Source organism: Lepisma saccharinum, chromosome 2 (genome assembly GCF_977018435.1).
Source record: "Lepisma saccharinum chromosome 2, izLepSacc3.1, whole genome shotgun sequence".
NCBI lineage: Eukaryota > Metazoa > Arthropoda > Insecta > Zygentoma > Lepismatidae > Lepisma > Lepisma saccharinum.
Genome location: NC_139230.1, coordinates 116574742 through 116590803, shown reverse-complemented (window position 1 = coordinate 116590803; position 16062 = coordinate 116574742). Strand labels below are relative to the sequence as shown.

General features: G+C 35.8%; 1 pseudogene; it reads right to left on the bottom strand.

Moving 5' to 3' along the window:
• Nucleotides 1-14721: 14721 nt before the first annotated feature.
• LOC145983600 (testis-specific serine/threonine-protein kinase 3 pseudogene) lies at nucleotides 14722-15711 on the bottom strand (annotated as a pseudogene).
• Between the last annotated feature and the right edge of the window lie 351 nt (nucleotides 15712-16062).

Below are 16062 nucleotides of genomic sequence, written 5' to 3'. Positions count from 1 at the left end.
TAATATATAATACAGCTTTTTGAAAATCTTTTAATTTGATGTTTGGTATTTAATATTCTGAGCATCGTAATGCAAACATGACCACATATAATTTGATCGAAATCTTGAATACGATTGTCGTTGTAATAAACCTTAACATGTCTTAAGTAAGGAATAAAATCTGAAGGGGGTACCCTTCCGAAAGAATCGAAAATAAAAGCATTGCTATTTTGTTTATAATAGTATATCCAGTAGGTACCCATGTTTTGCGAGATGTCCAAAATTCACCACGCCACATTCTCGAGAATGGGGATTACCTTTAGGGAGAGAATCAGACATGAAACCCCCCCCCCCCGAAGGGTTTAATTTTAAATATTTTAACTAAAGATTTAATGTCTTGGTTCGTGAGTGCTTCTTTTATTTTTAATTTTCTAAGTGCTTTGGACTTCATACCACTTCCTAAATTTTTCTCCATAGTAAGATTATGACACTTCTGCTCTTTTAGTTCTGCCTTATTCTTTTTTGAGTCGATAACAGTTTTTGCAATAGCAGCACTACCACCAGCTAAGCTTCAAACTGCACCCAAAGCTGCTAAAAACCTGGAATACTGAATATGAATCCTCCACTATGTGTTTTCTTTCTTGTATTTTGCAATCGTTTTAATTGTGGTGTACTGAGTAATCATTTCATTCCATTTCCTTTGGCTATACATTGTCTCTTCTTTTCTTGTTGTTTTTTTTAATTAAAATCGAATTAAGTTTTAAATTTTTAAGATCGTGATATGGTATTTGGTATACAACTCCTTTTGGTTTCATGTTGTTTTATTATTATTTTTTTTGAGGGTATTTATATTAAAAACCCCACTCTAATTTTTGTTTTGTATTCATAGCAATGGTTGTACCCAATGCTGTTATTCGTTCACCCAAAGAAGCATCTCTGCTGGTTAATCTTCCAAATGCAGTCTCTTCCAATTTTTGATCATCCACATGACGAGCATCCCGATCTTTGTGTGTGTTGTATGCAAAGTGATGTTCTTTACAAGCTACATCGAGAGGATTAATACCCCTGTCTCCTCTTTCTAACCTTTTTTCAAGTTTTGTCCCCGGACCACAGTATTGGCAACCAGGAACGTGTAATTCGAATGGAAGTTTATTAATAATATCATTCACTAAACCTCGACCCTCTGATATATTCCAGAATTTAGGAGGTAAAGTATTGATAATTTTAATTAAGTATCCTATACCTTTAGGATCGTTTAAAATAAAATTAGCTAGTTTGTCACTGATCATGTTTACAATACCCATTTTCTCATTATGGAAGTTGTTGTTCCCAACATTTTCTTCCTCTGCTATAACCAGCAATCTATCTATGAGTTTTATAAGATCCTTTACCCACACAAATTCTTTAGGTTAAGTATTGTATTCCTTGATACCACTACCTTTTTTGATTTGGTTCCAGATGGGCTTGATCAGATTTTTGTATTTATCGATTTATCGATTTCACTCGCTTTTGACTGGTATCGTTATTTTGGTACAGAGCATCAGAGATAGTCAAAATTTCAGAGTAACATTGATAATCATCTTCTGTAAAATTTTTTGGTTGTTTCTTAGTGATGAGCTCCCATAGCCCAACAGTACCAGGATATCTGGACCAGCTATTTTTCCCGCCCAAATTAATTTTTATGTTGTCCCCTTCGAATATTACTTTAGATTTGCCAATTTTCCATACTACGCCTTCATTTGGTTCTATAGTTGGATACAATCCAAATACTTAATCTTTTTCGAATTTTCCAGTACTTAGGTAATCCCTTGCCAGGGGACAAAACTCGATTTTCTCTGATTCTTCTATAGCTGATTTAGCAGGTGGTTCCTTGAGTATCAGTGGTGTGTGAATGCTGGATAATGGCGTAGAAGGGAAATCTGCATACTTTTTAGCAGTAAAAGTGCCAATTCATTTATGAGATTTTAATTTTGTTCTGTGACACCCTTAATCTCTTTACCAAGACTATTGATCGCATCGATAATTGGTTGGTCTTGACGTTTGTGTTGTTCGTAAAAACCTCGATTCTATGATTTCCAACCATTGAAACGTTTGGACAAGTACTCTCGCAATTTCGAATTATCTTCAATTTTATGTTTTGACATATTTATTTTTTTAATTAATGGTTATCAACGTTCAAAAAGTCGATGATTTTATTTCTGAATTTACCATTGTTAGGTTTACGAGTCATGTCGATGGTGACAAACCCAAAATCGTCGCTGTTCCAACAAGATGAACAGAATTTTGAAAATTGGTTGTAATTTAAGTCACCCCCCACATAATCATCGTATACATGTTTCAAATTAGCATGATCTTGACGAAACAAACAGATTAAGTTTGTATTATCTCGTAGTAATTATTTGGGAATTTTGGAATAAGTTTGAGCTAAATTAAAGCAGTCTATTTCTTTGTGACGTCCCTGTGTAAAAAAATTTCTGATTTCATTCTGATTTTCTAGAATGACATCATCAAACACCACAACAGAATTTTTCAAACATTGGTCGAGAGGTTTTATTGTTGATGCAAATGTAGCTATGCCCAGTCCCTCGTACAGCTTCATGAGTTGTTGGTATTTCGGTTGTTCTAAACTTTTTGAGAATACATACAAGTGTCTATTTCTCCAATCTAGACAATTGGGGGCAAGCAAGAAATTATCAACCAGCAAAGTGGTTTTTCCACAACCGGATGGGCCTGCAATGGGTCATCTTATGTTATCAGGTAAAAGGTCTCCATTTTTTTATTAGTTTCCACTACATCTGGTAAACGCTGTACTTTAACCATTTCACATACAATTTATTATTTTTGTTCTTCAATATTTTTTCGATTAAATATTTATCTGGATATTATGTTTTATTGAGATCCTCTTCATAAAATCTCCCGTTCAATATTTTGTTATGATTATCTTTTACGATATATGTATTTCTATTTCCTGGTAAAACTTGAACTACAGTGAATAACTCCGTACTCCACTTTTTGGTGAATCCCTTTTCGAATAACTGTTTAAATTTACTGACTCTTACCTGATCCCCTATTTTGTATTTTGGGTTCTTGGTAGTGTATTTATATTTTCGACAATAAACAGTAGAAATCAATCATTGCACATCAGACTTGGTTACCTCAGCAGGTTTCATGTGAATAGTACTGTACACTGTATTATTGTAATTATGAACTAGCTCGGGAAAAATTTGCACCCAGTTATAATTAAACTGTAGAGTAAATTGTCTCCACATGCGATTTTTTAATGTTCTGTTGAATCGTTCAACTATACTAGTTTTCAGATCACTGTATGTAGAATAATGTTTAATATTATGTTGTTGCATTAACTTAGCAAATGTAGAATTGTAAAATTCTTTCCCCCTGTCTTTCTGTAAATATTTTGGTACCCTTCCCTCACTAAATATCGACTTAAAAGCCTCGATAACACAAGTACCAGTCTTGGATTTTAAGGGACCAGCCCATGCATATTTGCTAAATTTATCAATAATTGTAAGCATATATTTGTAACCATGATATATCTTATTAAAATTTTTTAAAGTCCCTGTGCTCTTTTCTATGAGATCACCTTGAAACAAATCGTCTACACCTTTGGTTACCACACTCAATCGTTTGTAGTTACGACGAGCTGCTCTGTGTAATTCACTAACTATAACTTGTCTTGATATTTAGTTTGATAAGAAAATATAACATAAAATGGATTATCCTCGGGGTATAATTGTTTCACTTCAAATAATAATTTGTCACCAGCTTCCACATGAAAAACCGATAATTCTTGATCCTCGTGTATTTTATATTTCTTTCCAGATTCGTCCCAATATGCAACAGGTCTGTTGTGCTCTGTAGACGCCATATTTTCTCTGTATGGTGAAATTTGGGATGTTTTCCTTTCTTCACATAGCCAAATTGTAAAAATTTAATTTCGCCATGAAGGAAAAATTCATGAGACTGACTGTAAGGGTACATTTTAAAAGCACTTCCTGCATTAACATAAGTCCAGTGCTCTCGTACATTTACTGCACTCTCAAGTCTATCTCAACAGTGAAAAATTGACGTAATTCAAGATCGTCTAATCTGCTTAATACTGATTCTTGATATTCGTTTATGGTGCGTACCACTTCATCGTAGCTGGGTTTGATTTTCACATCGACGTACAGTTGTTTAAATTGTTCTTTGAGATCATGAAGTTGCGAGGTAAAACCTAATAAAGCAGATTCTTGACTTGTTTCGAGGGTACTGATTTGTAATGTTAGAAGTAATCTCCTGTAAATTTTCTACAAGTTTCAATTTAGTATTTTGGCTCGGAAGATCGTGGTGTACCTGAGTTCTGATTTCTTCAAACAATGCATAAAGTCCGTTGACTATCTGGTTGGTAGGCAAAGTAGAGATGGTATCTTGAATTACAGCAATTTCCGCTTGAATATTCTTAGTGTCTTCTGACTTCAATATTCTATTTACTACTCTTTTTACAGATTTTAACTCTTGGGAAGTGGGTAAATTGGATACTGTGTTTTGAGGTGTTGTCAAGACCTGTTTAACTACATCTAACTCTGTAGCATCTGCTACACTGGTTAAAGCATTTTTAAGTTGCTGTATGTCATCTTGAGTAGGGGTAGTCTGTTGCAGTGTTTGCAATTTGTTCTGTATATCGTCTATGAGATGGTGAAAATGAAATAATTCAGATTCAGTGTTGAGATTCTCTAATTTTGTGATCTGTCGTTGAATTACATTTAAAGATTCTGTTATGCTGGGCAGCTTAAATTCCAGAGTTTCCTGTACAATAGTCAATTCGTTTCTCATGGTTGTCAAAGTGTCTTCAATATGAGCTATGGTACCCTGTATCTTTCCAAAATCTTCGTCAGTCTCTAATTGCAATTTGATGCTGGCAACACTGCGAGCGATGGCATTTAATTTGGAAGATGAAGGTAAATTATTAATAAAATCTTCTAATGTTTGTAGTTTGGATTGAACTTCTGTTAAGGCTGCATGTAATTGGTCTGTTAGCAGTTCGGATTTAATATATTCCAGTGAGGGAATTTCAAAAGATAAAAATTGGTCCCGTAATTCAAGAATGCTTGCATTGAGCAGTTCATATTGCTCTTGAATCTTGATAGTTTCAATTATGGAAAGTAGTTCGGTACGAATAGTATTCGCTTGGTTATTTAGTTCTTGCTTTAGATGCTCCGAAGCGGTTGTTTGATCTCAAGATCATTTTTCAATTTAGCTAAATTCTCTTTTAAATTTTCAACATTATCGATAGAAGCTAAGTTAGTATAATTTTGAAGTAGAGATTTTAGTTCACCATCAATTTTCACTATGTGATTAATTAATTCAGACTGTAGATTAGTAATCTCAGCGTGTAGACTTACATTCAAAGAATTTTGTAATATTAACAAATCAGATTTACGTTTCTCAATCTGGCAATGTCGCTGGAATTATCTGGTATTTCCTGTCGTCTTCTGTTTCCAAATATGTCCATTTTGTTTTGTTTATTTGTTTTTTATTTTATTTATTATTTTATTTTTGTTTCGGTATTTATATATTCATGAGAGGATATATTATTCTTATTTCGATGAAGAGAGGAATTAGTTTATCATAATCGCCAATTATTTCAGCATGGAGGATTTTTTTTTCTACATCATATGATGTGTTGGGAAACATATTATTGTGCTTAATTCTATAGAGATCTTTTCCTATATGGACCACAGCAGCATTAGTTGGTGAGATAGTTATCTGGAATTTCCCTGTGACAGGGATTTCATATGATGGATGGTTGTTATTGACTACATATAGCTGTTTTCCGGTATTCTCATCAACTTCGTCCCAAATACTATTAAGTTGAATAATGACCAACCCTCTCAATTTACGATTAAGATCGGAAATCAGTTGCATGCTGCTGTCTGGACTTCTCTCTATTTGGGGAATATGTTGCTTCTTATAGCCAAATACATTCATTGGCATTTTTTTCTTTTTAGGATATTTTAATCATTTTAATATATTATATTTTTTTACTAATTCTTAAGATATAAAATATTTTTTATGATAAGCTATGTCGACTTTAGTCTCATTTTAAAGAGTACGTTGAGACGAAGCGAATAAAAGAACCGCACCCTTCTACGTTGCATAGTTGTCGAGATATGAGTGTTTTAATAATTTGCAAGTGATCACTGGGTCAAAAAAACTGTAAGACAAAATCTGGTACTTATTGTCTTTCTTTATTACACGCAAAGAAACAGATAACAATCTTAATTCCAAGTTGAATCTGTTTAGCGTGTCATGTCACGAACTGTCATCGATCCCCTGTTCGCACACTACATATGTCAGTGTTACAAGCTAACATTGATTTCTCTTCGCACAACATGCGTGACCTCGCCATTCATTCATTCAGATTTTGTTTCTCTGATTTTGTTAGGAGAGAAAAAGAGAGGGAGTGGGTTAACATTCCCCCCCATTAAGACAGTATTTATTAACATAACTTTCCCTAACTGGCCAATGTCTCCACCTTGCAATAAATCATGTAACCTTAAGCAATAATATTACATAACTGAGTGTGCGTAACATCTCCGAGCTACTATTATCGACATAATATTTCTAACAGGGCATTGCCTCGTTGTTCCTACACACATCTGCATATTACAGAGCCTCCGAAGGGAGAGAAGTTATTTCTTACACATTATTGCCATCTAGCAGCAAATAATTGTACTTTGAGAAACATGAAAGCAGAAAAGAAGCATGTGTGTGTGTGTGTGTGTGTGTGTGTGTGTGTGTGTGTGTGTGTGTGTGTGTGTGTGTGTGTGTGTATGTAAGTGCTTGCCATCTAGTTGCAATGGAGAGTACTAATATAGCTTTCATAACTGAGCATGCGTAACTTTCTCCGAGCTAGTAACATTTGGCAATGCCTCAATGTTTGTACATACACTTGCATATTACACTTTTCCAGAAGGGGGATGGGTGTTACTAACAAATAGAAGTATGTGTGTGTAAGTGCTCGCCATCTAGTTGCAAAAAAATACTTCTCAAACACAAGTTTCATTACCTAATGCTTTATAACATGTTCAAGCAGTGACTGGATTGGGCCCCCAATGTTACTAAAATATCTTAAAATTGTATATTTCTTGTACCGCCATGATGTTACTGATTAGTTATAAGCACAAACAGTGTGAAAAACAATGTCATAACACTGGGGGATATGAGAATATGCAAGTACGGTATCTTTGGTTCAGATATAAATGGACCGAATGTATACTGGGGTATTTTGCAAAAAATTTTAAAATTGAACTTTGCGTTCAATTATTTTTTACAGTTAAAAAAAGTAATGAATTTCGCTTTAGTTATTTGAAAAAAGTGAAATTTTTTAAAAAATAGGGGTATCATAGGGGGAAATTATTTGAAACTTAGAATTTTATACAATAAAAATAGATTAAGATTTTTCGTAAAATTAATTTTGAGTTTTTTATAGTTAAGATATCAACTAAAAACCTTGATTTCTTGTTAAATTACACTTAGAGAGCTCACTATGGAATTGTTAGATTTTGGGGGGGGGGTGGCCGATCAAGCCCTCTACTCTACTACTAAGTTACCCTTGTGTGACCTGAGAAATAAAGAAATAATGAGAAAATTTTATGATTTCTGAAATGTAGCAAACTAGTCCTGGACGCTATTCTAATGGAATGGAAAACTTCTCGTTTCTGCATTTTTCAATAAAAGTTAAGCCCTCTATTCGATTCCCCCGCCTTCTCGATGTTTGGTCCCAAGTTACGCCCATGTGTAAAATGATGGCTCGTCACAGTATCCATTGTTCACCAATTACCCTTCCTTTCGAAAAACTCAAAAAAAAAAAAAAAAAACTCTGTCCTGGAAACATTTTTAGAGTAGTCGGAATACAGAATGTCCAGCCTCCGGAGGCCGGGCCTCATGAGGTCCGGCTTCAGCCTCAGGCTCGGCCTCCAAGAGACTTGCGAGGTCGAGTGAGGTCGTGTGAGGCCGGAGGCTGAGGGGAGTTCGGAGACTGAGTCCTACCTTGAGCTTGGAGGCCGAAGTCCGATTTGGAGTTCGGAGCCTGAGGTCCTGTGAGGCCGGAGGTCGAGATGGAGTTTGGAGGCTGAGGCCGCGTGAGGCCAGAGTCCGAGATGGAGTTCAGAGGCTGAGGCTGGGCCTCGCGAGGCCGAAGTCAAATGGACATCTCTGGTCACGATGCGGGACACTTCAGTGTAGAAGCTCAGGTAAAGGGCACCCCTTTTCCAATCCCTGTATATTTTTATGCTTTGGACACCTGCATTCGGAAATAACCAATACAATTTGTCGTGAGCCATGTGCATCTGTTTACATCCACTCCATGCTTGCTGTGATAGTTGGAAATTTGTAATACCGAAGGATTGAAGAGAAAATTGCTTCAACAATGAATAGAAGGCAATGATGTAGTTACCACTGATGCCACAGTCATTTAATGTCAAGTCTACTCTGATCATTTAAGTATTACATCTTAGGAATTTAGAATAATATCTTGGGGTTCTCATACACTTTTATTGACGGCATCCGTCAAGGTCACAATTCCGCAGTGAACAGTATTCCTTCTACCAATTTTCCACCATTGGTGCAGTCATAAATCAAATATACGTAGATAGTAATACACAATTTTATGACACCTTTTTAATATTCACAGTGCACATTTTGTCTGTTATTAATGCATATTGCGGGGAATGCGGGGGCAAGTCAAGTAGAGGAACTTGTACGGAGGTTTTCTACCCAGAGATGATACTCAAATGCTATTTTGCCAAATTTATCAATTATGGTAATTTTTCATGGCTGTCAAATAACAAGTTGCTAATGTACGAAACGGAGTAGGTATTGATTTCGTTATGGCTTACCTAAATTAAATTTTCACATACTTATGTATGTAAATTATTGCCTCATAAAAAAAGAGTCAAAATGAGGGAACACGAAAATACTTTAGGAATAGTTGCAGATGAGGAAATATGTATGTAGAACATATAAATGTCACACATAAACACCATAGGGCTTCCCCCAGGCATGTATCCAGGTATTCCTTTCGGAGGGGCTCAACACAATTTTTTAAGGGGTATAGTAAGAACCTCACAATTGTATGTTTAAGACCAGTGGTGGCAATTGGGATTCAAAACGGGGGGTGGGGGGGGGCGGAGGGTGGTGCAAGGAAATTTTACTTTCTCTTGGTAGACCTGGCTTAACATTAAGAGGCCATAATGTTGAGGCAAAAAAAATGGGGAGCAACTATCCCTTAAATCGTCCCCACTGTAAGGCTGTCATTTTAATCAGAACGTGAAATCGGAACATTTTTTACCACTCCACTCCTCTGTTTCCATGCATTAACATTGTGTGCCGGAACCATCTCAGTATGTGTGTTTGTCCATTTCTTCTCATCAGGCATAAAAACATCTATGGTGTCTTTGATTGTTTTTACGGAGCTGTTACACATGCACGGGATGGACAGTTCACTCGACAACGCGAGATTCAAATTGTGGGCTGCGAACTGGACGCAGACATCTCTCGAATATGTATCTCTGATTCGATCCTGAACACCACTAACGTGTCTTTTCCTCCCATGTTTGCAGCTCTTATAAAAGCAGAAACCCACCAAATTGTTCAGATTCAGGCCTTTACACTCACAAGTGTTCAAAATTGCCTGTCACAGCTTCCGCTGTCTTGTCATATATCGGCACGAAACAAAGGAAGTCTTCTCGAATACAGCTAGATCACGAAACAATTAATGCACAATGAAAACCCTTCCGTTCCCAACACATCTAATGTTTCGTCTCCCAGTATGATCAAATGCTTATTCATTTATCTCCAATGACGTGGTCAATGGAGGGTTGGTGAGGTCATAGCCCATTTAACCCAGTATTCCTTTTTTTTAAAAAAAAGAAAAAGAAGAAGAACGTTAAAGACAGGAAAAAAATGGCAAAATCAGGACTGACCACCAAAAATAGTATGCGTAACCCGTGCTTGTTCACTATACAGGCAACACCTTACGATTTGATATACACAGGACATGTACTATGTAGACATTTTAACGAAAAATCGATCGGTTGAAGTCAAGGATGGCTAGGTGGCTCAGCTGGTAGTGCCCTGATTCGGGTCTTGGTAGAGTCTGCAATTTCCGCCTACATATGCAATATCTTCTTGCTTTCTCTTCTCGACATTCATAAAATTTTCGGCTGTCTCTTTATGGTATTTAAGTGTTTGAATGTGTTTTGAACGCAGTATGCTTAAACAAAAGTATTTTTCTATACCATGAAATTTTCGGACTGGATATACGAAATTTAGTTCTGGCAAAACTAAATCATCACTCAAAACTTTGATTTTCAGTTGATCTATGCAGCTTATTTCTGTTTTAATAAACCACTCCAATATCCGGTACTGCTGAAATATTCACTTGAGAGAGAGAGAGGCAGGCCTTGATCTCTTCGGCCCTCAACCCGAACTGCACTACATTGAGGCCCCGGAAGTTCTACTGTCGTCAATGTCTTAATTTTAAAATCATTATATCTTATAAAGCAACCAGAGGACGCTGACTGATCACTAATCGACTGTATGAATTGTCACACTTACCTCTGAAATCTCATTAACCGATTCTTTGTAGACATGAACTGAAAAATTGAATCCGCGTATTTATATTCTCATTATATTCTAGAACGTTCCCCAGGTAAAACGATTCGTTAATATTGCCAGTAGTTGACTCCTTCTCTCACTCAAGAACGTACCCTCTCCCGCCTTCCAGAGATTAAAAATTACAACGAATCGCCCTACGTGTGGCGCTACCTTTGTTGTGCAGCTTACAAATGCTGACAAGTCTCTACATAGTGCTCAAGTGCGCAGCGACAACACCGAAAGCGCAAGAAAAGTTTACGTGCAATATTATCAACAACAGGGTTATAGAACATTCTCCGTCTTGCCTCGATAATTGTCTATCTCCTTAAATCAGCGTCACATTATTAAAAAAACCAAAAACCTAATTTTATGTAGTGAAAAATAAAACATTCCCTGGGGGGGGGGGGCTCAAGCCACCCCAACCCCACCTTGGATACGTGCTATTAACAATAACAGGGTTATAGAACATTCTCCGTCTTGTCTCGATAATTATTTCTCCCAAATTATCAGCACATTATTCAAGAAGCCAAAATCCTAATTTCATCTAGCGTAAACAGAAAAATTTCCTGAATGTGGGCTCGAGCCTCCTGATTGCCACCTTGGATACGTGCTATTGACAATGATAGGGTTATAGAACACTCTCCGTCTTGTCTCCATAATTATTTCTCTCAGATTTATAAATTTATCATCTTCACATTATTCAAGACGCCGAAAGTCTAATTTTATCTAGTGTAAATTGAAAATTTTCCTGAGGGGTGGGGGGGGGCTCGAGCCATCTCATCCCCAACTTGGGTACGTGCTATTAACAATAACAGGGGTATAAAACATTCTCAGTCTTGCCTCGATAATTATTTCTCTCCATAAATTATTTTCACATTATTCAAGAAGCCAAAAACCTAATTTTATCTAACGTAAACTGAAAAATTTCCTGGGGAGAGGGTCGAGCCCCCTGTGCCCCATCTTGGATACGTGCTATTATCAATAACAGGGTTACGGAACATTCTCCGTCATGCCTCAATAATTATTTTTCTCCTTAAATTATTGTCACATTATTTTATTTCATACCACAATAAACCAAAAACCTCATTTTATCTAGTGTAAACCTAAATCTTTCGGGGTGGGCTCGAGCCCCCTAAGCCCCTCTCTGGATACGTGCCTGGCTTCCCCGATGACGTAGTGGTAACGTAGTCGCCTTGTAATCAAGAAGCCCCAGTTTCGATACTCGGTGGATGAACATAGTGTTTAAGATCCCACTTTAAACTCTAGGTCCAGTCCCAATTATCCAATCTGTTCATAAAGTGGACTTAAAACTAAAGAAGCCTAAGCACTTATTTTCGTTGACAATTTTCCTTCAAATGTATTGAAGTTACAATACATTTAATAAAATGTATTGCTGTGTATTAGAAATGTTATTCTAAAAAGTTATGTAATTTGCAATCAATACTTACCAATTCGAACTTAAAGTTTGCTTCAATATACCAGCAAAATACCGATCTTTGTCTTCGACAAAATAAAAGTTTGTCAGAGGAAGTGAAAAGAAATAGCCTAACCGAATTATTAAGATTTTGGATTTGATTTATAGAGATTTCTTATTATAATTTACCATTTTTTTAATACTATTAATTAATGGATGGAACATAATAGTAAGTAACTTTATGAAGCAACAGTCCTTTAAAACACATGTAATTTTTATAAATGCACTGATGTAAATATAATTGTGGGTTAAAATGTTGAAACTTAAAAGTTTCTCGAACAAACTTCCGAAAATATTGACAGTATTAGCTGCTGATATTGACAAATGTACTTTTTTTACACACATACATTACAATACTAGCGAACAAACTTTTTAACGAAACAAGTCTTCGAAAAGTGCAAGAGGACAATGATTATAGCGTAAGCTGCAGAGAGGAGTTCATTACGCACTTACTTTGGATTAGGTATTACCAGTGCTTTGTTTTATGGTGGTACGCAAGGATACTCCGTACCAGCACGTTTTTAGGTGCGCATGTGTATAACTCATGTACTATAAAATTTGACTTTGTTTGACATTTCTATATTTAAAAAAAGCAATTCAGACATTATTTTTTAAACAGGAAGATAACTGCACAAAGTATATTTTATTTCAAAACAATTTATTTGTTCAAAACAATTTTACAAGTTTTACAAAAAAATATCATTGTTTCCAACTGGCTGACAATTTCTGTACTTATTTATTTATTTGATTTCTCAGTAATTGACATTGTATATTTAATTTATTTGAATGACCTTGAGCTCATACCTTTTTTATACAGCGAAGCATCAATATAGACAGGGAAGGTTTATATGAAAGAAGGACAAATCTATTTATGTTTTCGTTGCGTAAGCCTATTTGGAGAAACGGGTGAAAGTCAATCCTGAGTCCCGATGTGAAGACACTTTCCGCTTATCGTACTTCTTTCCCCGACATAGGAACATGGTGGACCGCACCAATCTGGGCACACTGCTGTCTTCCGTTGCAGGACTGCTGGTTCCAGTAGGACGTTTGTGGCTCCGAAAAGAAGACGGAATTTTTTGAGTTGAAGATAGATGGAACATACGAAACAAACTTGTTTTGAATTTGTGTCAAGAAAGTTTCACAACTAGAATAATCTCAAAATGGCCTATCAGGCTATGATGTACAGTCACAAGCCGATATCCTTTGTTGATTTTTTTAGTACGAATTAAATGTGGTGGGGACAGGGGAGGGAGAACCATGGTTACAAGCCTACCGTCACTATCTCGCTTGTTGTTTTTCTTCGACCCTTTCATGCGGATCCTAAGGTAATAGTTTCAAGGGATACAGTGTAGGTAGGTTTACTTTCTCTGGAGTTTTATCGCTCAGTCTTCCATCAATATTAGAAGGGAGACGTGCTTCAAATCAAATAAAAGTTTGAAGTAAAACGTCTATGAGTAGAGACCTGAAAATTTTGCGTATGAAATATGAAAAATCGAGCGTAAAATTGTAAGAGCCGCGACCAAAACTGGTGGACATAACCTGTGAAATTTTTATTAATATCGTCTAATATGAATCGTTTCTAATATGAATCGCAATCGTTTCCATCCAAATACGTGAAGTTTAATGTCGCATCCAAATGGAGGCAAGGAAAAGACAGAGATAGACACATTTTTTATACATGTACTGTTGAACCAGAAAAATATATCATTCCTACACATAATTACTTTGTCAAATGTTCATTAAAACCTGCTTACAGAACAAGACCATTAAATTCATAGTGTGCTACGTCTATACCTTTCACGTAGGAATGATGATTAAACTGAATCAAAAAGAAAGTTTAGTCGTAGCAAGTTCTGTGAACATTTTAATTGATGTTATTATCTTTAAGATTGGCAACAATTTGAACAAATTAATAATTTAGGCTACAATTCTCATATTTGTTTGAACAATTATAATTTCATTTTTTTTTCATTGTCCCCAATTTGTTTTAATCCCACGCTCTGAGTTGTGGGTGAATCTTAGATACCAAATATTTGAGCATCAAATATGAAGTTAAGAACACCTAAAATATGAAAGCGTAATGCATTAATCGAGAAGTTCATGACTTGTTGTTTATTTGCTCAGGCAAATAAGCGATGTTTATTATGAATTGTACGAAATATACTTCATAAAACAATCCTTTATTTTAATTTTAATTAATATGTATTATACCAAATTCTGAACAAATTCAGAAAGAATGTTTAATACTATAGAAATCTAAATAATGTAAAATATTATATTTAATTCAGGCCTGAATAGACTTTCAATTCGACCGTGCACTGCTAACCCCATTGGCCTTAATAATAATATCTGAATTAGAGGGAAAATGTGCTATTGTTCTTTAAACTTAAACATTTATATGTAGAACCAAAATAAAGTCATACGCTACATAAATAGGAAGTTCCAAAACATACATGAATACTCTCAAGATTACAAAACTTCCTGTCATGCTGCTTGCTTCATATTAATTGTTTAATTAAATATACTACCTTCATACATAATATTGCAGTGGGTCTATAGATCATATGAGACGTATTTAATGCCAATCAGTATAAGCAGGAGGAGAGAACTCAGTCACTAGGTCTTTTATCTGGAGTTGGAGATGGCAGCTCCTGACTGTCTGATACCTCACTGTCGCATTCTTTATGTTGCTCTTCTTCGTTCACAAGTTCATGCTTTGTTACACTTGTGGACCATACTGGGGGTTGACGCTTCAACCATTCGTGTTTTGCAATTTCATCTATGGTTGGTCTTTTCAGGAAATCTGGTTCAAGAAGCTGTTTCACCAGAGACTTTACAGCAGATGATAAAATCTCTTCTACTCCAGGGACGAATTGCCAAATGCGATTTAACTTCATTCTCTGGAGCAATACAGGGTTTTCATTTTTGAATGGGTACTGCCCGTTGAGCATTATGTAGAGAATTATACCCAATGACCAAATGTCACTTGCTTTTGGATCGTACGGAAATTGCTGATCAAGTTCTGGTGAACTATAACATGGAGTTCCACAATATGTTTTGCTCATCACTCTTTTACCATTATCGCCCTGACAAAAACGAGCAAAACCAAAATCAGTAATTTTGAGATCATAATGCTTTGAGATCAATATATTTGAGCACTTTAAGTCCCTGTGCGCAATATTTTTACCGTGCAGATATTGGAGAGCATCTACTATTTGCCTAAACCAGGATTTGCACCTATTTTCCTCCATTTTTCCATTATTAATGATGTACTCTTGCAGATCTCCATTTTCTTCATAGTCCATGAAAATATAAACTCGAGAGTCCTCATCTGAAACCCTGTGCAGATTTACGATGTGAGGATGATCAAGTCTTGACAAAATTTCCAATTCCCTGGGTACGAATTTGGTTCGGTAGTTTGCATCTATATGTGATTTGTTGATTACTTTGCATGCAAGAGGCCGTTCCTTAAAGGTAACTGGATCTACGTATCTCGCCAAGTGAACTGTCGAATAAGATCCATATCCAATCTTCTTCCCTATGAAATAGGTAGGCTTATTATCGGGTACTTTCTTTGTTATTTCTTCTATTCCCGCCATGACAACTGTCTGTCACGTTCAGAGTCTGCAAAAAATATGAATTATATCAAGCAAAGGAAATTAAAGTCAGAGAAGCAACACATTAATTAAATTCGATAAATTTGATTCGTCCATGGACTTATGATATAAATAGGTAATATGCAAAACATGAAACACCTCTCTATAAAACATAAGTTTTTGATAGTGTCTCGGTTAAGTCTTGAATTTTAAATGCCAGTCTCACATCGTCTCATTCTCGTCTTGGTCTCGTTTCGAGTCTTGAATTATATACGAGGCAGAGTCAAAAAGTCACCTTAATAAAGCAATAATAATAATAAAAAAACTAAACTAAACGCCATGTTCAACAGCCCT